Source organism: Ctenopharyngodon idella, chromosome 22 (assembly GCF_019924925.1).
Source record: "Ctenopharyngodon idella isolate HZGC_01 chromosome 22, HZGC01, whole genome shotgun sequence".
Classification (NCBI taxonomy): Eukaryota; Metazoa; Chordata; class Actinopteri; order Cypriniformes; family Xenocyprididae; genus Ctenopharyngodon; species Ctenopharyngodon idella.
Genome location: NC_067241.1, coordinates 22,863,320 through 22,885,660, shown reverse-complemented (window position 1 = coordinate 22,885,660; position 22,341 = coordinate 22,863,320). Strand labels below are relative to the sequence as shown.

The 22,341-nt window shown below is 40.7% G+C and overlaps 1 pseudogene; it reads left to right on the top strand.

Moving 5' to 3' along the window:
- The first annotated feature begins 17,525 nt into the window (after window positions 1-17,525).
- Window positions 17,526-18,434, top strand: LOC127505333 (putative nuclease HARBI1; annotated as a pseudogene).
- The last annotated feature ends 3,907 nt before the right edge of the window (window positions 18,435-22,341 follow it).

Genomic DNA, 22,341 nt, shown 5'->3' with positions numbered 1-22,341 from the left:
GAAATTGCCCATCACTAGATATTGTGGAATAAAGTCACTATTTTGTTATTTTTGGCGCACAAAAAGTATTCTCGTCGCTTCATAACATTAAAGTTGAACCACTGTAGTCACATGAACTGTTTTAAATATGTCTTTATAGCTTTCTGGGCATGGAAAAAGGGAGTGTTATTGCTGGCAATGCAGGCCTTACTGAGTCATCGGATTTTATCAAAAATATCTTAATTTGTGTTCCGAAGATGAACGAAGGTCTTACGGGTGTGGAACGACATGAGGGTGAGTAATAATGACAGAATTTTCATTTTTGTGTGAACTAACCCTTTAATGTTTAGCTTTCACATTTAATTACTATATTATCTGGATGATCTGGTTTCAGTAACTAATTAGTTACTGAAACCAGATCATCCAGATAATATAGTAAACCCTTTTCAAACAAACAAAAAGTGAAGTTAATAAACGTAATTTCGGGAGGAGTACGCCCATCTAATCTTCCAATAAATACCAAGGTATAAAACCAGCATCTTACCTCTTCCTGTTGTTAGTTCTTTCGGCATCCCTCCTCCTCCCCTTCTCCTCCTTTTTGCCTGTTATAGGGGGGCAATCGGAGCTCGAGTAGAATATCCTCTCCGAGCCCCTCTATAGCAGACAGCAAGCCAAATCTGTTTACCACTTACGCTAAGATTATATAGGCACACGAACTCGTGAACTATACACTAAACATGTTGCAAGAAGTGGGGAAAAATTAATATTACATATTGTAATTAGGCACAATTGACTAGATACTTTTATATTTGTCAAAATAACAGAAAGGCACCATCTAGGTATTGTACAGGGGTTACAAAGACAAACATAAAAGAAGAAGCACCCTGTTTTAGATTTCACTAGCCTAGTGTCAGAATGAGCCAGCAGAGGTCAGTGTAGACCTAGCATTGATTCTTTCTGCCAACATACTGAACTAAGCAGATGTATTCTCATTCAAAACTTGATCAGTTTATCAAAATTCTTAGCTTTAGCTTTTACTGAAATGTTATCAATAATACCTTTAAGAAAAGCTTAGTTACCGTTACTATTAAATATTGTAAAAAATGAAAACGTTAACATATGAATATATCTAACCCTCCCTTCCTCTACTTAGTTTTCTTCCCCAAAACTCAAAGGACAAAATGACCTCAGTCTCTCCAGCATCCGAACCGATCCGAACAAGCCTTCCCGTGAAGTGTTCTCTCTGAGGATTACCCAGCAGACAGGCTTGTTTTCTCACTTCCTTACAAGATTCTTTACAGGCTTACAGGGGACAGGCTTTGGCACATATCTGCAAAGGACATGGAGAGACAAGCTTCAAATGGAAACAACACTTTATGGTAAGTGAAAATCAGGCCCATGCCTTTATACACTGTAAAATCAAGACAATACATTTAATATTCAGGTTGTGTAAAGAGAGAGAGAGAGAGAGAGAGAGAGAAAGAAAATGGGTGGCAAAACAATGAAAAAACTTTTTATTGCTGTGTGTGATGAAAGCACACTGTATATGAGCATCATCTATGGTTTTGAATGTGCAGATTTACCATCTCATCATTTCTAGGATGAGACCTCCACTGGATTTGCATAATTGCTTGTAGATTATTTCAGCATTATCCAGTGTTTTGCACAGCCCCGGTTTGAAGAGGATGTGGCCGCATCCTAAGGGGAAAGCACATCTAAAATAGATCCTATAAGTAAGTGCAGTACATGCACAAATGTGGGATTGTGGCCTGCAGGAAAACTTGAGTCATGCTGGCAAGATCAGACTCCTACGGCTGACAGCATACCCTGCCCTACTGCTAAACACATCATTTCCACATCTAGCGTCAGTCACCATTGCTGAAAACGAAAGGTTCACAAACCTTACGCATTGGTGTATACAGGGATGTGTTGAGAGGTTCTTGCAGAAGACTGACCCGATGAGGAACCGGAGCTTCATTCATTGTGTCAGCGGCACTGCTGGCAATGGCATAACCTCTATGAGACAACACGGTCAGTCCTGATCACAGTCTAAGCATGCACACAAACAGAAGCTGTCAGCCCGTCTCAGCGTCAGGCTTGGTTTCAGCAGGCGTCTCTGCCTATCGGTCATTCTCCATCCACTCTTGTGCCGTATCTTTCAGCATTGGCCGTTTGCTCAAACTCATCGATTCATAGATGCAGTGACTGGATTGTTTTGGACAATATGGTAGAGATTAAAATGTATAAACCTCCCTTTCAATTTGATATAGTTATACACAGAAATTATTCACTTCATTTTTTCACATTTTGTTATGTTGCAGTCTAAAATGCATTAAATTATTTTTCACATCATTCTACACTTCATACCACATAATGATACAGCAAAAAGAAAAGAAAGAAAAGAAAACTGTCTGGATGAAATTCAATTGATTGGACATGATTTGGAAAGGCACATACATGTCTATATAAGGTCTATTAGATGAAAATGCATATAAGATTAAAAACCAAACCATGAGTTCAAAAGAACTGCAAACAGAGCTCAGAGATAGGTGCAGATCTGGGGAAGGCTACAAAAAGAATCTTTGTATGTAAAAAGAAGAAGCTAAACAGCAAAATAAAGAGATATTGTTAATGAAATCCTGGTTAAGAGTGCTCAGGACCTCAGACTGGCCTGAAGGTTCATCTTCCGACAGGACAATGACCCTCAGCACAGAGCCGAGACAATGCAGGAGTGACTCTGTGAGTGTCCTGGAGTGACCCAGCCAGCCTTTCTTCTTTGACTTTTTGGGATCCTTTACTTGGACCTCACAAGAACAAAATGATTTATATGAAACTAAATGTTGACTCAATATACTATCGTCCTTCCCTACACTATACCATCACAGGAACCTAACGTAACATTCTTATATATACATCTATATATACAACAGTTCTTTCTAGTTCTCGAATCTGATTAGCTGATAGCCGTGCGATATTTTAGTGATAACAGCACTCCTAACTTTTCACCGTTTGTATCACTCTGCTTGAAGCGACTGACATGGTGGCCGAGCAAATCGACCGTAATTTTTACGAATACTACCCTTGTTGTACCACAAACTGTAGTTTTAAGGTAGTTTTTTAGGTGAGAATGTAGTTGTTTAGACCTGAAATATGTGACTTATATTTAATCACAGTGCCTATTTTACAAGTTTCCAGAGATACGAGCTGGAGGCCGTCAACGGGACGTTCAGTGCTCGTGTACCCGCTGAGAACAGCTTCATCTTGGCCAGTGCTTCGGGGATTTGCCGCTGTGTCTTATAGTGGTTAAACATGAGATATAATTCATTTTGGGTACGTAAAACGGCAATCTTTGGTCTTATTAATCTATTACTTGTTCCAGAGCAAATCGAATTGTGCTATGTTAAATTTAATAATTTAATATTAAGGCTATATTTAACTTACATCCTGTAGAGCACTGCTTTTGTATGTTCGACTGAATTGTACAATTGTGTTTATTTCCTTTTGTCATTTATAATGGCTATTGTTGTTAATTTAAATATTGTTGTTCAATAAATATTATTTTATATAAATAATATGTTGTATTTGGTATTGAGAGAGGGTCCATTAGTGCGTAATATGGATTGAATGAAAGTTACATTAATACGCCATTAGATGGCAGCAAACTTTAATGAGTTAATGAGTCAGTGAGTCGCAAGAGACTTTTAAATTGAAAGGGACTTTTGTAAACAAAGGACGTTGTTTTAGCGCTGTTATGAAAAATTCCCTTAGCTGTAAAAAGGTCAAATACAAAGATTGCTTTCCTCGGCGGACATTCAATACGGATTTTTATAATGGAGATAATATTATGGACATCGACCTGAAGAATGAATGTTATATCAGACACAGGTAATGCTCGCTCAGGCGATCTTTCTCTCTCTCTCTAATACTGTACAAAATACAATGAGTTTCAATGGAGGGACTCAACATTCCTTCACTACTAGTTCTAAAGTGACGTTTTAGAATTAGTAATGAACCCTTGGTCAAACTGTCAACTTGAGATTAGAAGGCAGTGGAACTGTGCACAACCTTGTGGTGCCATCAGTCAGTTGTGATAAATGCAAGTTGCATTGATTGAGATTTATTTATGCCTATAGTTACAATAGGGTTAGGGTCATCAGCCTGCCGGGCACAAAGCAAGGCACCTTTTACCATTGGGTTCAGCATTGTCAGAATGCCATTTTCCTGTAGCTCTGGAGTGAAAATTTAAATGGCTCGCAGTGCCCATGAGCAGAGATGGCAGCATGTCCCATGTCTCTCTGATCTTGCTTATAATTCAGTTTTTTTTCCTAACCAATGAATGAATTATGTACATGATGTTTAAAGTCAAAATATCAGCTGATCATTTAACAGCAGATCAATGCTCTAAGAGACGTTAGTTTTTCAGAAAGCTAGTTAGTGCTGCTCCACTGAACAGTTCTAATAAGGAAAGTGACCCAATGCCAATCTAAGCAGCAATGTTTCTCCTCTCACATCTCTTTGCGACGTCTTCTGGCAGTCACACACTCAGGCATGTGTGCTAAAGATGTTACATAACTCTCCCATTCACTCATCAAAGGCTCGCTGTACGGCAGGAACACGCTGCTCTCGCCAGCTTCTTCTGCATTCATTTACCTCAATACAGCACTAAAACACCCAGCTGTGCTCTGAAAGCATGCAGATCTACAAGATACTCTCAGTATATAGATGCATTTTTGGAAGATTTTTATGTAGTACAATTGACTGTTTCTTTAATTTGTGCTCAAAATAGTTTGACAAATTGTGAGTCATCTAATATAGTGTTGTGCAGTAAAGTAATGAAATGGCATTTAATTAATTAATGATGACAAAGAGTTTTCACTATAATAACTATGCTTTTACCTTCATTGTCTGAGGAGGCACAGCCTCTCTCCTGATTCAGGGTTTTATCTCTTAACTAAATGAGATAACTATGAGTGCTAAAGAGAGCAAGCTGCTGTGAGATGCTGTTTGAGCTTCCGTCCATTTAAAGGCATGTGGGAGTTGAAATAATGACATGTCTAGGCAGTGGATGGCCCCTCTAGCTAAATTAACCCAGCAGAGTTTTGAAACTAAGCATGCAGGACAAGAAAGAAACACGAAAAAAAAAAGAAGACCTTTCTTCTTCACTCATTCACTGCACACGTGCCAGGTCTGTTGAAGGAAACAGTGATAGTATCAACTTTCTGCATAGCCAGTGCACAACAAATAGGGCAGAACAGGTCAACTTTATAAGCATAAGCTAACTCATTTCAACTGTGATGTCTAAAGTGATTCCGGCAACTGCATTAAAACTTACATACTGTGAATATTATTAGAAATTTAAATCTTTATCAGAAATAAGTCATTTTTATAATACAAAAATATTGATTCTATGTTTATAAAGGAAAGTAACATCTTATTGCTTAGTGTTTGCTATTTCATTGCTTGAAAACACTTGGGAAATGGAGTTGTCAATTATGCTTTAAGTATAAACAGTCTCTAATGTAATTATTTTGTAGAAATACAAAAATAATATAAAATGTGTGTCACATGTCTTGTGTTTTCTGTGACCTAGTTTTCCCCCAATCTGTTTAATTAGTCATTTCGTTCACCTGTGTCCCGTTAATTATCTTGTTAAGTTCCCTTTGTTTGTCACGTGTATATATACCGTGTTTTTCCCTCATTCTTCGTCCGTTCTTGTTGATATTTAGTTGTGTATAGTGAGTTCCTGCCTGTTTCTGTTATTAAATATTACTCCTTGTATTCTCCTTCGTCCTTGTGCCTTCATATACACACGTTACGTAACAGAAGAATGGACCAAAACAGTTTTTGTGGCGTTTTCGTTTCTTTTAGTTTTTTCCTTCCTCTGTCACTATGGACCCTGCAGTAGCCCTACTATGCCTGGAGTAGAGGGACCGCTCCCTGGAATCACACACCAGGGATTTTTTGGAGTTGGCGTGCCTAACGCACTCTGTGTGTTTTACATCTCCAGCATAAGCGAGCGGTCCCAGGCACACCTCCCAGGGAGTGGTCCTCGGAAGGATTTCGCCGCATTCGTGGAGTGGGTGCTGGTGAGTAACAACTCGCCTTTCACCGTTGGCCCCGCGGAGGATGACTTCGCCACCAGCCCCACTCCACTGCCAGAGGCCATTCAGCCACCACCGACGATCGTCGTAACAGAGATGTTACACGTGCCCACCGCAGACCAAGGAGGCCAGCCTGCCACGATGGATGAGCCAGGACCGAGGACAAGGTCGGATGGTACCATCGTCCCGGAGCCTGCCTCACAGCAAGGTTCTGACCAGGTGCGCGAGCCGGTAACACCATGCGACGCTGAGGGAGTGCTTGTGGAGCTCGAGGGCTGGGATGAAAGCCCCGCCCACACCACCGCTGTGGTTGAGATGACTGCTATCCCTGGCAAATATTCTGAGGAACTGAAAGGTATTTTTGAGGCTGACCTAACTGACTTTTTTGGAGAGGTGATTTCCCATTCTCCTGATTCTCCTGTGTTCCCTAAGTCTGAACGCTATGTTTCTCCAGTTTCTCCTGACTCTCCAGCGCTCTCTGTATCTCCTATGTCTCCTGAATTCCCTGTATGCCCACCCAGCCTCCCTCTCCCGCCTCCTCTTTCAGCCAGTTCCTCAGCCCCACCATCGCTACTGACCTTCAGCCGCTCTACATCTTCCACATGCCAGGTAGAGATGTCTAGTGTCTTCAGGCCACCAGCTCCATCTCACTCAGAGGATCCCCTGTCTCCATTTCCAGCCTCTATGCCCCCTGCTCCACCACGGCCCGTCGACGCTTGGGTTCCACCCTGGCTCCTCCCTCCCTCGGCTCCACAAGACACCATTGGCCATACGGCTTCTCCGGGCTCCCTCATCTCTCCGGCTCCACCTTGGTCAGTCGTCGACCTGCCTGCACCTACGGCTCCGTCTGGCTCCACCTTCCCTCCAGCTTCACCTCCATCCTCGGTCCCACCGGCATAGCCTCTGCCCTCTGGATGTCCGCCTCCTCCTCGGACGCTCGTCACCATGGCTCCTCCTTGGTCTCCAGGACCATCGGTGCGCGTGGTCTCGTCGGCTCATCAGTTCCATCTGGGTCTCCATCTCCAGCTGCATCTCCGTTGGTCGTCCCCAGGGTGTCGTTTGCCACCAAGTTGACTCCACCATGGCTCCTCCCACCTGTGACTACACCCTGGGGCCTCGTCCTGGCTGGCTTCTGGGGTAACATCTGGCTCCTCCTGCTCCTGGCTTTCCCCTGGCTCCTCCCACATTTTTTATCACTGAACCAAAAGATACCGAAACCAAAGGCACAGGGACACATGACTGGTTTATTACATATTGCCTATTTTGAGACGTAACTTACCGAACATCCAAATCAATGCTGTGTGCTAGGCTAAATGCGCTCATTGTATGTGTGTAGCCTACATATGGTGGTATTTTGACCAGCTGAGAATTCGTGAAGGGCTTATAAAATGTATAAAAGAGTCAAAACAGCAGCAAGAATCCCTTTGTCACACACACAAACGATCTGCTGCGAAGAGATGTGGTTCTGACGCTGAGCTGTGATAGGCAACATCACAACTATGATGAGAAAAAAACGATATGCGTGAGCATTTTGTCCTTTTTAGGGTCTCATCTTCCTGTTTTTGGTTTGTTTACATGTCTTTTGGTCCGTGTAGCGTTCATATAGCATTCAAATCTCACCAGAGTTTGTTTGGAAGCAGATAACTCTGGCGAGGTTGTTTGGTGCGCAGCAGGGTTTGGATGGCAGTGTTCACACATGTTCAAATGAACTGCACTAACAGAGCAATCGCACCAGGCTTCGTTTTAATCGAACCAAACATGCCAAGTGTGAACACACCCTTAATGGAAGACTTTTGGTATTTTGGAAAATGGAGCATAATTTCAGATGTTGGCTAAATCTCCTTCTTACAGGATAAAAATATGCGAGAAGCAGATTTAAACAGAAGTCTATATTTGGGGTCTTTCAGGGTCATTGTGCATGTCAGAGTAACAAATGACCTGCTCATATCATCTGACCATGGCTGCATCTCCTGTGTTGTAAGACCTTGGTGCTGTGTTTGATACCATAGACCAAGACATTTTGTTGGAAAGTCTTGAGTGTCACGTTGGCATTTGTGGGCTGGCATTAGCATGGTTTAGATCCTATCTTCCCGATTGCTATCATTTTGTTTTTTTATAAATGAAGAGATGTCAAGTTAAGTACAGAGTGCCACAGGGATCGGTATTAGGCCCCCTTTTTTCATTGTGTATGCTTTCCCTCTGGGACATTTTTAGGAAACATGGAATCAATTTTCATGGCTATGCTGACAACACCCAGCTTTATAGCTCCTAAGGAATGCATCTGAACAAAAGATGCTAGAAATTGTTGTTTGATCGTTCTTTACAGATAAAAACCTGTGTTATGCTTGATACCAAAATGTCTTTTAATAGTCATTATAAACATTGCTAAACAACACATACTTGTTTCTGATGCAAAAACAAAAAAACTAATTCATGCATTTATGACTCCAGACTGTATTTTTGTAATACATCACTGGGTGGTTGTCCTGCTGATGCTATAAATAGGATCCAGTTGGTTTAAAATGCAGCATAAATAGTGCTTATTTTAACCAAGATGACTGATATGATCACATTGGTCCAATTTTGTCATTTCTGGCTACCTATCAGGTTTCATATCAATTTTAAAATTCTGCTAATTACTTACAAAGTCTTGAATGGCTTAGCTCTGCATAATTTATGCAGTCTTTTTCTGTGCTATAATCCATCATGGCTACTACAGTTGCAAAATCATGGCCTGTTTATGGTACTGAAATTTCAAAATGCACAAAAGGAGGTAGATCCTTTTCCACAAATTTTTACAAAGATAAAACAATCCATGAAAGTGATCTCATAGTTTGAAGAGTCTGTCATAGGAAGGCAACATGTGCTGTCCTGAATAATTAAGAGAAGTGTCTTCTCTAAGGACACAGTCTCATGAATAATTAACTATGAGACACAGATGAGTCATTGATATACGATATAATGTGAGAAAATGTCACATCATGTGACGTTGGCAGGATGAAGATTTTAAATCCGGAAGATGTAAATAGTGCAAAAACATTCAAAATGAACCACTTTTCTCCCACAATTAAAATGAAGGAATGATAATGCCTCTGTGATGTGCAACACAAACACCTTTGTTAAAATTTCAGAAAAAAGTACTTTAGCATTTCATAACCCTTTAAAGGGCAAGTTGCTCCAAAAAGAAACATTTCGATCAGAGAGGGGGAAAATGGATTGAAAGTTGTTTTTAGTACTCAATTTATACTTTTTTGGATAAACAACAAAAACAACAAAACACTGAACTAATATTATAAGTAAATCTCAATGAAATTAATAATAAATAATAATAATACATTTATAGTGCACCTTTCTCAAACTCAAAGCGCTACAACGTACAAAATAAAATAACAAATCAAACCAAGCAAAAATACATTATATCAAAAAACACATAGTAATAAATTATAAATTAAAAGCTTGACTAAAAAGATGTGTCTTGAGAAGTTTCTTAAAACAATTCAAAGATGTAGCATTCCTAATAGATGCAGGTATAACTTAGGGGCATTGAAGGAAAAGGCCCTCCCCCCATAGTTTTTAGTTGACAACGTGACTGAGAGAGAGAGAGAGAGAGAGAGAGAGAGAGAGAGAGAGAGAGAGCCAGGAGAGCGGAGAGAGCGAGAGGGTATGGATGGAATAACCAAATCACAGACATAAACTGGAGCCAATCCATGTACTGCTTTGTATGTTAAAATCAGAATTTTAAAATCAATACGTGATTGAACTGGAAGCCAATGCAATTGCGTGAGGATGTGTATGTCAAAACACGGGTGGTTGAGTTTTGTATATACTTCTTAATAGAACTTGCAGGTAAACCCGCAAAGAGAGAATTACAATAATCAAGCCTCGATGTGGTGAAGGCATAGATAAGCCTCTCAGCATCAGGCCTGGAGAGAAATGGTCTAATGCGAGCAATGTTCCAAAGATGGAAAAAAGCAAACTTTTGTTTTTAAAATGAGAATTAAAAGTAAAAAATTATGCCCAAGTTACGCACCTGGACAGAAGGGGACATTTGGGTATTGTCAACTGAAATTTTAAAATCATTGCACTTTTTAATATTAGAAGGAGTGCCAATCATTGCACTTTTTAATATCAGAAGGAGTGCCAATTAATAGAACATGGTTTTGGAACAATTTAGCTTGAGAAAATTGTGTTTCATCAACGCCTTAATTTCCAACAAACAGGCAGAGAGAAGAGGAGGAAGTTAGATCAGGCTGAGTGCTAATATAAATCTGGGTGTCATCTGCATAACAGAGATAGCTCAGGCCATACTTCTGAATAATCTGTCCCAGAGACATCTAACAGATAACTAAATAAAACAGGACCCAAAACTGACCCCTGAGGGACACCCTGACACAAAGGCACAGTCTGAGATCTATTAGTACCCATATAAACAAATTGGGGGCGATCTGAGAGGTAAGATTCAAACTAGTTCAAAACAGTACCCGACAGACCAATCCACCTACATAATCTGTCCAATAATATGCTGTGACGTAGTGTCAAATGCAGCATTAAAAGCTAACAAAATCAAATCGCCACATGCCCCAGAATCAGCTATAATGAGGAGGTCATTCAGGACCTGACTAGAGCAGTATCTATACCATGTCCAGACCTAAACCCAGAATGAAAAATTTCTAGTAGGCTATTTGTATAAAGATGGGTTTGGAGTTGGCCAATAACCACACGCTCAAGGACTTTTGCCAGAAATTATATGTTTGAAATTGGCCGATAATTAGACATACAGTAACAGCAGTATCACTCCCAGGCTTTTTAAGAACTGGTGTCACTGCTGCCATCTTTAAAGCAGGAGAGACAGTCCCTGCATTGAGTAAAGCATTGACAATAGTAGTGGAGTACAATAACTGGCAGACAATTTTTCAAAACAGTAGTAGGGAGGGGATCAAGTACAAAAGTAGTTGAAATCATTGACAAACCAAGTTTGGAAATAAAATCAAAATCAACAGCATTGAAACTTGAAAAAAGAAGACCAGAGAAATTAGGAGGATGCGACTCAAGTTCAAAAGCATCATCACAGGTAATAGTGCTATAAAAATTCTCTGTTTTGGATGAAAAATAATTGAGAAACTCATTACAGTTGCTTAGTGGTGGAACAATTGATGTTAATAGGAGGTTTAAAAAGATTATTGACTGTTCTAAACAGAACTCTGGGATTAGAGATGTCACTACTAATAATATGCCACTTTTGCAGCTTTGAGAGCATTATGATACTCAATCTGATGTTGATCAAACATTTATATATGAACTTTTAGGCCAGTTCTTTTTGTATTTCCGCTCTAACTGCCTGCCTAAAGTCTTCATATGGCGTAATTCAGGTGTATACCAAGGAGATGATCTCTTAAAAGAAACAACATGTTTTTTCAGAGGGGCAAACTCATCCAGAACAGATGTAAAAGCAGTGTTATATTGGTCAATGGAGGCCATAACTGGTAAGTCACTAATAGTATGACTAAGACGGTCAAATATCAGTGATTTTCCTAAAACGCAGGTAATCGCACTCACTCAGTTGGCTTGTTAAGTGCAAATCTATAGAGCCTCTGTACAAATCACCATGGTACACATTATGTTATCATTACTAACTTCAGTACACATGCACGAGAAGGGCATAACCTTACGAGAAAAAAAAAACACGCAAATATCGCGGTTGCTGCAGTTCTTGCATTCCTCTGCGTTTCGCTCATCAATAGCGCGGTATTACAATATTGTGACAGCCCTAGAGGATGATAGACAATAACTGGTGAGAGACCATTCAATTTAAATGGCAAGTATTCAAATGATGAAAAGCAAGGCGATGAGAAGCAAGACCACCACCTCTACCGGAGGAATGCGGCCAGTCAATATAAGTGCAGGCAGAGCACACATATTTAGATTGAAATAGTCATTTGTCTGATGCCACATTTAACAGAGGCAGAAAAAGTCCAGTTCTTTGTCCACAACAGTGTGACATATTGAAGCCGCTTTATTGTTTATAGAGTGAGTGTTCAGATGCGCAAACATGACTGTGTCAAGGCAGACACCTCCACTAGATACAGAAGACTTCTGGTGGTAGGAGAAATTAGCAGGACAGGCACAACGTTAGTACGCAGGTTCCGGCGAGAGCCTCAATAAACGTATTTTGGCCGGCGAAGAAGATGTGATTGCAATGTTTCCAAAACACTAGTAGCAGGCGGTGCTGAATGACCGAGCTGTAAAAGTTCCATGGCAGAGTATAGCATGATGAAGTACAGGTAATCAAAATTAATCTTGCCATAAACTCCAAATAGTTCCAGTATAAAAGCGAGTAGGATCTATATTCTAGAAGACAAAAGTCTAGGCGGTCAGAAAGCAGCAGAGCACCACACGAGCAACATCAAGCTGATACAACACATTAAAACAAACAAACAGTTTTAATGTGTTGATGGAGAAGCACCAGCCACAATTGTCCAGCGTCCTCTCTCCTTAACTTAGGCTACAATAGTGGTTCCATTAATTATGCATCAATTTTGTACAATACAAAATTAATGCATAATTCATTAAACATTAGCACTGATTTTTTAAAATTCTTATTTAAAAATATTCTTTGGAATTCTTTTGAATGATAGTTCATGGAGATATTTAAAAGAAAGAAAGAGCTTGATTTTCAAATGCTCTAGGTATGTGAAGAACCTGTGAAGGAGTTGTGGTCACAGTTTACGAGCGAGATGTTCTGTAGAGTTGAGCAAGGGCCACAGGCCGTGTAGCATTCTGAGGGCAATTGGACCAGGCAGTGTTTCATAGCATATGAACATACACTAACTCTTATCGCACTTGACATTCTCTGTTTTGGGGTCCAGCCATGCACGCAGCATACGCAGCAGACCACTGGGCTGTAATGGGGAGTGATAGACTCTGACGAGTCACACTTAAACCAAGTTTGTGTGTGTGTGTGTGTGTGTGTGTGTGTGTGTGAGAGAGAGAGAGAGAGAGAGAGAGAGAGAGACCACAGTGCTTAATATGACCAGTGCTCTAGATTCTGTGCTAACATTTCTCTCACAGACTAGTAAAAGCAGAGGAACTGACATCAACTGAATGACCTCACTGATGTCATAAACAGACACAATTGGGTCTAAAAGTGGAAATACCTATTTTTAATTTTTTCTTATTAAATGTTTTGTCCACATTACAAATTATTTTATCAGTAGAACATCCGAGTCAAAAAATCAAAATGATTTTAAGATTGTCTTCATGTTTTGCATGTCCCCTTTTTGCTTTAATGACCATATACACTCATGTGGGATAGACAACACTTGAGGATCTATGTTATCCAGCATGATTTGCGAATGTTCCCAAAACAATCTAGTATGCTTCAAACGAGGGAAATCTGATCTTTGGTACAAAGGAGTTAACATAGTAACACAGATTGACCTATAGTTCAGTCATGACAACTCTCAGAATAATTTTTTGCATGTTAATGCATGTGAAAATGTTAATGTATTACATGCTGCTGATACTGTTATTCTTGTCACTATAGTTATTGCAGTGTGCCAGGGCCAGTCGCATTTCTATTGTCACTTCCGGGGCTTGATAGTGCCTCGTTGGGGCTTCCTCTGGGCCAACGGCCAGGGTTTTTTGGCCCGCTGAATACCTTGGTCCAAAGCGGGCCAGCTTGGGCTTGAATAAAGGCTGAGTTTTTCTGAGTCTGGAGGATGATTTCATATACCAGCTAACATCAGCATTAAAGACTTTTAAAATCATTTTAGCTCAAAACTCACTTTCAAACAGCAGCGAGTGTTAGAAATAACTTCTGTTTGTGATCCAATGTGAAATATTTATATGCAATGCAAAAGACTATGTGTGCTATTACCATAGTAAACATGGTAAATACGACTGCTTGAAGAAATCAGACAAATCATATAGGCTTTCACAATCGTGTATTTATTTTATCTGTCAGTACATCTCGTCTCTTTATACCAGACTGTCTGATATTCATATTTAGCTCTGCTCATGTCATAAAATAAAGCAACTCTGTTTTTTGGGGAGCTTCCTCTGTTTCTCTGACTGAAAATATAACTTTTGGGACTACCACTGGAGAGTGCTAAAGCTGCTCAGGTCATATTTTTGGTGGAAAATATGTAGAAATTATCATGCAACTGAATAAGCATGTGTATCCTCTTTTGTGAAATAACGGTAAATACCACTTTATTTCTGTGTGACTAATGTGTAATCTTGACACAAATTAATTAATTCTGATCAATGTATCATTATTGTAAAACTGAGGTAAAACATCAATGCTTGGTTTTTAAACAAAGTAAACAAAAATGCCAACAAATGGCCACTTTTATTTTGTTTTGCAGTCTCGCTAGTTTCCAGTGATTTCTTTCTGATTATTTTTTTTGATAAAACTTCCATTTGTTAGTTAAATGTTGGGGTTGTGTGACGTTGTTCCAGAGAGGTGTGTTACGAGTGGGTTTTAGTGAATCAACAGTGGAAACGCAGCATGATTTTGGGTTCGGTGCTACAGGTCCGAGGCTATTAGCCCAGCCCGGCCCATTGAAAGGCACTGGCCCGACGGTGGAAATGTGGCTAATGACTATTGCTTTAATGTTGGTGGTCATGAAGTCATATATTATACTTGAATGGAAGAGAAGGTACACACATTTTGCTCACTGTCCACGATGGAGGACTCAAGCTTGAGACATGAGTCGACCCAAGTTCAAAGTGAAGACCTGGATTTAAACCAATTTGATAATAATTAGACGTGAAAGTGGAGTTGAGGTAGAGGAGGGATACCAAAAGAATTGCTGGATGCAGGAGACAGGCTAAATTTCGAATTTCAAATCATATAATTAATCTAATAAGGCTTTCTATAACTCATATCTATTTGTGCATAATAGACACATAATGTTTCAATAACATAATTATTAATTAACAATAAGAGCAAAACCAATACAAATACTTATAGAATTTTTTTTTTTCCATATGTGTGTAGCTTTTATCCATGAGGAGAGACTGTTGGTTTGCTCTGACTCAGATGAGGGCTGACGTCAAAAGGGATGGAGGATGGGTGGTCCGAGCGCTGTCATCCCCACATCAGCGAACGAAGATGTAAAACACACTGACAGACAGGAAGAGCACGCATCTCACTACATCACACTACATCACAGCTCTGATTCACTGTGCCTCCAGTGATGACCTGTCCTAAACTTCCTTCTCATATGTGGGGTGTGTGTGTGTTTGTTTGGTGCGTGAGGATTCATGTATCTTTTCAAAGTCTGTGAATGTTGTCAGTGATTTTATGCAGATTCACATGTGCTGATGTGTGTGAAACTGTATGTATCTTACATGCATGACATCTTACACAAGCCAGTGACTAGCGTGACAAAACTTATCTTCCTAATGATTTGTGAGTAAGATCATGGACCTACTTAAAGGAACAGTTCACATCAGAGCATGTGAGCGGAGCGGAAATATTTCCTCCGGAGTGGAGAGCGGCAAAATACTGTGATGTCAGTAATCAGAAATGACCTTTAAACACTGTGCCATTTTCTACATTCACCTGGATGAGGATGGAGAAGCATTTTATTTTCATTATATCTGTCCAATTTGACAACATTTTTCTTTGTCTTCTGAGTGTCAGGTGTAATGGGATGATCACACAGAATGTGTTTTTGGTCTTAAGTTGCATAATACTGTAGTTACTGTAGTACAGCAGTTAGCTGTAGAAGTTGCATATCATTCTTCAGATTTCCACTTCATACATATATTTGTATGATGATGCATTCTTTGTTCAGTCTGTATCCTATCTGCAGCTACTCCCTAAGCCTGTGGCATAATATTGAGATGTTATAAGCTGTGACACTATGAGAGTCAAACATTAGCACCCAAAAGGTCACTGCGAACAATCCACTAATTAATATAAATACACTGTCATTAGAAAGGTGCATTACAGTTGATGTGAAAGATGTGTTTTAGTCCAAGTTTGGATGTGGTAAGAAATGCACTTTGAAGTAGTTCAGTATTATTCAAATAGGGTTGACTGAGTTGGGCTTAAAATAAGTCTAACGTCTTGTTTACTATTGTAAACTCCATTCGCTGATTGGGGGGAAGGAGATGTTCTGTTAATGTACTGACACTAGGGGTCCCACCTGGGAGCCCCAAACACCTCTGATACTTTAAAAAAAAAAGGCCAATGAGAATTGACGAGATGAATTTGCAAGGGCCATTTCCCGGGATATTCGGGTATAAAAGGAGATGACATGTATCCACTCATTTAGGTTTGTGCTGAGGAGCCAAGACAGTGTCCCGGCCATTTCAGCGGGTAATTCAGTGTTGTGGCAGGAAGGACACAACATCTCATTCCCTCCATCAGAGAATAGAGGTTACAATAGTAAGCAGGGGCCAGTTGTTCAAAGAGTTTAATCTGGATCAGAATGATGTGGATTTAGAAATCCCATGTTTTGCTATCTAGGATCAGGCAATCCATTTTACTTTTGTGCTGAAACGTGTTTAAAATCATAAAGAGGCTAAATGTCCAATAGTTAACAAAATAAAGAATGTTTAGAGCTCTTCATTTGTAGAGAGACCAGCTTTTTGAAGCTCTGATTTTAGAAGTTGGATCTCAAGTCTGGCTTTGGTTTGCTGTAGTTGGGTAAGAGTGATTTGTTCATCTGCCAGATGAATCTGCACTTCCGCTCTCTCAGTTTCTTGTTTAACAAGTGATTTATAGACAACATCATCTTTGTTTGGCGAAGAATGCTTCTGTCCTGTGGCAATAACTTCTGGCTCTACCAGTGAGGATCCACTTTCTTCCTTAATAACAGGGCTGAGATCCAGAATAAATGCTCCTCCTGCATTAGAAGGAACTGTGTCACTTTCCTCAACAATCATGGACTCACTGTCCCTTACAATACCTTGAATCCCATGCAGAGCTTGTGAGATTCTACCTCCAATAATGTCAAGAACCAGATCTGTGTAATCACCTCTACTAAAGGGACTGTTTCCTGTTTGGGTGTTTTTTTTCCTTCAGCATGGTCCTTTGTCACCCTGGCATTCAGATTTTTCCATCTAAATTTCACTTGCTCTGTAGTCCTCTACTGGTCACACCCCATGACATTCACATTTTGGGTAATTTCATCCCAAATATCTTTTTTCTTTTTGTTAGTCACTTCTCCACCCTTAGTAGAATTAAAACTTCCTACTACTGAGGCATAATGGTAACACCCATAAACATCCTCAAGCAGTGCATGGATTTCTGCAACCGTGAAGCCAAAGCACATCAGCTAATTGATGTTTACTGGTTATGTGTTTGAAAAGACCAGTCACACAGTAATCTCATTCAGCCTTTCTCAGAGGACTTACAGAGAGGCACTGACATGGCAGGTATTGTCCATTGCCCTCAATAGTTTGGTAGGAGAGCATTTCGTCTAAGGGTGTATGTTGAGCGTACAAAACCACTGGAGCAGTACACCCCTGAGGAATTGGTACGCTTGGTTTCACTTTGGGAATTCTGATATTAGGTACATTGCAGACCTTATTAGGTCAAAACTTTAATGCAGAACCCGAAGGAGTCACGCTCTGTCTGTGGAAGAACAGGTCCTCATTGCTTTGCACTTTTATGCAACTTGGACTTTCTACCAAGTTGTTGGTGACAATGTAGGAGTGGACAAATCAACTGTCAGTGATATGATGAAATTTCTGTCAATCGCATTGACCAGCCTGATCAATCAATTTGTTTCATTTTCAAAGGATGACAAGATTACCCAGACCAAGTACAAGTTTTTTCTTTTAGGAAACATGCACAATACTATTGGGGTTATTGACTGCACTCATGTGCACATACAAGCTCCTCATGAGAGGGAGTGGGAGTATGTCAATCGAAAGGCTCAGCATCAACATACAACTTGTGGGTGACACTAACCTCATCATCACAAACTGCGTTGTGAGGTGGCCTGGGTCTGTCCATGATGTACGTATCCTGGGGGAGAATGCTTGATACAGAGAGCTCCAAACCAACAGACCAGGTGACATAATATTAGGAGACAGTGCCTATCCACTCCTACCATGGCTGATGTCCCCTTTTCTTGCAGCAAACATACCTGAGCAAGCACACTTCAGCACTGCTCATTGCAAAACAAGATGTTGAAGAAGACTGATCGCTTAAATGGAGTTCTCAAAAGTCGCTTTGCATGCCTTAACTACTTGCGAGTGGAACCACAGGGAGCATGTAACAATACTTGCCTGTATTTGCCTGTACAAAACATTGCTACCAGGCACAATATCCCTCTCTGTGATGAAGATAATGATAATGATCCACATGAGCCTGCTGATGAATACCCAGACTAACCTGGCATTTTCTCAGATTGAGGAACTGACTGGATGTGGAATCAGAGATGTAGTTGTTAAAAACTACCTTTGACTGGTTGATCTATAATGATGGAGTCATTGTAATTAATATAATAAATATTATTTTGTTTGCTATTGACAGCTATTTGGGGGATTATTTATATAGACTTTTTTTCCTTTTTTTAATTGACTGGAAGGCTTAATTGGTAGAGCAATGTATACTTTAAATACTTTATGGCTATAGCGGTTAAACTAATCAAGAGCCAATTATAAGTTTTATTACATTTTTTTTTTTTTTCCTGAAAGCCACACTTATGCTAGGATCAAAATATTCCTGTTTTTTTTTTTTTTTTTTTTTTTATCAAAGGTATCCCAATCTTACTAAAAAGTTTTCATCAACACAATCTATAATTTGATCCAGATCAAAACCAAGACTATCTGTCAGTCACTTTGACGTCGCGCAGATTTATTGACACTAAGCGTCCTTAGGGAAAATGCCACAACCAGCTAAACCATGTTACATGGTTTTGACAGTGCAGATGTTGTCAAGCTGCTGTGTGCCGGGCAACAAAAGCACTCGCAACATCGTGACCTTCCCAACACCCCATGTAAGCAAAGTCATCCCCCATACCACGAGGGGGCAGTAAGGAATGTGGGAATATGTTGCGTCAGCCAGAAGTTAGCGCTGGGGAAAGCACTGTTTTTTCTATGCAGAAAAAAGAACACTACGAAGACGACTTCCTGCCCAAAGGGAGGTTAACATGGAGAATACATCACATCACACATGGACTTACCAACCAGGAAGTACCACACATGGAAAGAAGTCTCTGTGGTAGGTCCTACCTGAAAAGGGAGGAGCTCTACAACACAGTGACTGGTGGCAGTGCAGAGCTCTGACCAGGAGAAGATACATGTTTACTGTCAGGGAAACCATATCATGGAAAATACATCATATAGGATTGACAACAGGGAATCACTACATATGGAGCACCTAGCCAAAGTATACGAGATGACCTGAAAGGGCATGCTTCATGACATATTTCATTACAGAACTGATAACACATGGGACAAAACTGGCTCAACCTGGAGATTGTAAATTTGCTCGCACTTTTGGGGGCACAGCGTGCCCTTGGCCTGATATGCCAAGGCCCATGTTTAGAGATAGCCTTCCCCTTCTGTTGTCCCTCAAAACAGAGAAAGAGCTGCTCAGAGCATCTAAAGCTCTCCGTGCAGTCCAAGTAAACATGCAACACACAGTACTGGACACAGCAACGACAAGGCTAGGTCTGCCTTGTCCCAAGGTAGCATTTGCAAGCTCACCACTTGATCCCTAAATGGAGTTGTGGGAATGTTGTTGATCCCTAACTTTGGGTACGTAGCCTGGCCAGGGTCTCAGGATCATGTGAGAGTATGCCAGAGCAAACTATAGGCACGTTTCACTGACAGGGAACACCTGCAGGTTGATGGAAGTTAGTGTGGTCAGGAGGGCTGTCTTCAAGAGGACACTCAACTTAAATGACTCCACGGGCTCAAAAGGAGCTCTCTGTAGGCCCAGCAAGACTACATGGGTGCTAAATTGTGACCTGGCCCTGAAAAAGAAGGTCCTTCCTCTGGGGAATTTGGCAGGGAAGGGCTGTCATGAGGAGTGTGAGCTCTGTGAACCAAGTCTATCCGGACCAACACGTACTTGTCCTGGATCAATGGCCGAAACCTCCACAGGGCTAGCAAACCTGCTAGCAACTCGAGGCAGTTGATATGCCAATGCAGTCGAGGTCCCATCCAGGGGTCCGTTCTTCGTACCTCGCTTAATACATCTGAGATGATTTGACAGATGCCAGATCTTTTAATCGTGATAACTGAACTCTGGCTAATTTGGTTCTTCAAACGAATTTGCGGACTGGATTAAAACATCTAGATTAAATTATCTGCGATTACTGCCCGTTCATGCGTTCCTTGAAAAAGGCAAATGTATCGATACTCGAAACCACGATCAGCAACGCAGCGATTGGCTGGCGTCAAGATATTATAATTAAAAAAGACACCTGACAAAAAACTCGACAAATTTCTGCACCTTTTATAAGAAAAAAACCAAGTTAAAAAAAAAAGAACATAAAAGTTATAATAGATAAATGAAATGTGTACTGTTTTTTTTTTTACATGACTCCCATTATTTAGGCTATATTCACGATTTCCTATTTGTGCAGGCTTTACATTTTCATTTCAATGTTGTAATTAGCAATTAATTTCATTTCAACTTTAAAGCAGATTGTGACAGCATTAATTAAAGTTTCTTAAGGGTCAAGATCAAGTTATCTGCATCTCCTGTGCTGCATCAGGCCACTCCCATAATAGCGTCACCATTCAAATTAATGCATGCATGGCATAGACTAACTGTAGCCCACATCATGTGTGTAAGACTCCAATAAAATTATTAGGTAATTATTTCCTCACAAATAAATCTCTCAATGAGTAAAACTGGTGGTGTCTATATTATGATAGACTACTCAACATTATAATATTATTTGTAAATTTATTTTTAAATCATTATTATTTTCCCTGGTTCACATTAGGGTACGTTTGTAAGAAAGTAGCAATGGCTGGGACAGATTAAGTATTAATTTAAGTATCAATTCTACTTAAAAAGATGCGATCAAATCCTGTTTACATGAAATAAGCCTGCTCCAGAGCAGGTTTGAACTTACGGACCTGTTGCTATAACAGCAAGTCCACGATAAGTGTCGAAGAACCGAACAATCCAAGACCATGCCAAATCGTCATCAATCAAATCCAGCTAACTGAGTTAGCGACGTACGAAGAACGGGCCCCAGGAGCCCATTGCATACAACACCTCAAACTGTCTTGGATGCTGTTGTGACAACAACATGCCTGGACACTTGTTCTAAGGGAACCCCTGCCCCTAGAAATGCAAGGTCTGTCCAAGAGCTGAACATGCAGCTACAGATCGGCGTGATAACCACATGATGAGTACATGCCCTTCTCGGGACTCGAGTCTGAAGCCAGTGCTGAAACGGCCTCATATGCATCAACCTGAGCTGCATAACCGCTGCCGAGGATGCCATATGCCCCAGGAGCCTCTGAATTGTTTCAGTGAAACTACTGTCTTTCCCCTGAATGACTTCAGGCAGTTCAGCACTGCCTGAGCACACTCATTCGTAAGACACGCCATCATAGTGACTAAGTCCAACTCCATCTCGAGAAAAGAGATGTTCTGCACTGTGGAGAGCTTGCTCTTTTCCCACTTGACCTGAAGCCCCAATCGGCTGAGGTGTCTGAGCACCAGGTCCCTGTGTGCACACAATAAATCTCGAGAGTGAGCTAGAATCAGCTAGTCGTCGTGAAAATTGGGGATGTGAATGCCCACTTCCCTTAGCGGGGCAAGGGCAGCCTCTGTGACTTTTGTCAACACGTGAGGTGACAGGGACAGCCCAAAGGGGAGGACCTTGTACTGTTCTGCTTATCCCTTAAAGGCAAACTGTAGGAACTGTCTGGGCCAAGGGACAATTGTGACGTGAATGTATGCGTCCTTCAGGTCTATCACAGCAAACAAATCTTGACATTGAACACATGCCAAAATGTGTTCCTGCGTCAGCATTTTGAATGGGAGCTTGTGCAGGGCCCTATTCAGTACTCACAGGTTTAAGATTGGCCGCAACCCTCCACCTTGCCTCTGTATGATGAAGTAAGGGCTGTAAAACGAAGCGCTGAAGTAAGGGCCACCACATCAGAAAGATTTGCTTCTAGATCTTGTGGCTGTAATGGTGTTGAGACACCTACCTTGCTCCAAGAGCCCACCATGGACTGATCTTAGTGCTGGTCTGGTGGAAAGGCAGTGTCACTGTCCTGCGGGGGACGCTTAAGGCAGAGCTGCCGGAATTATCTGCCAAAT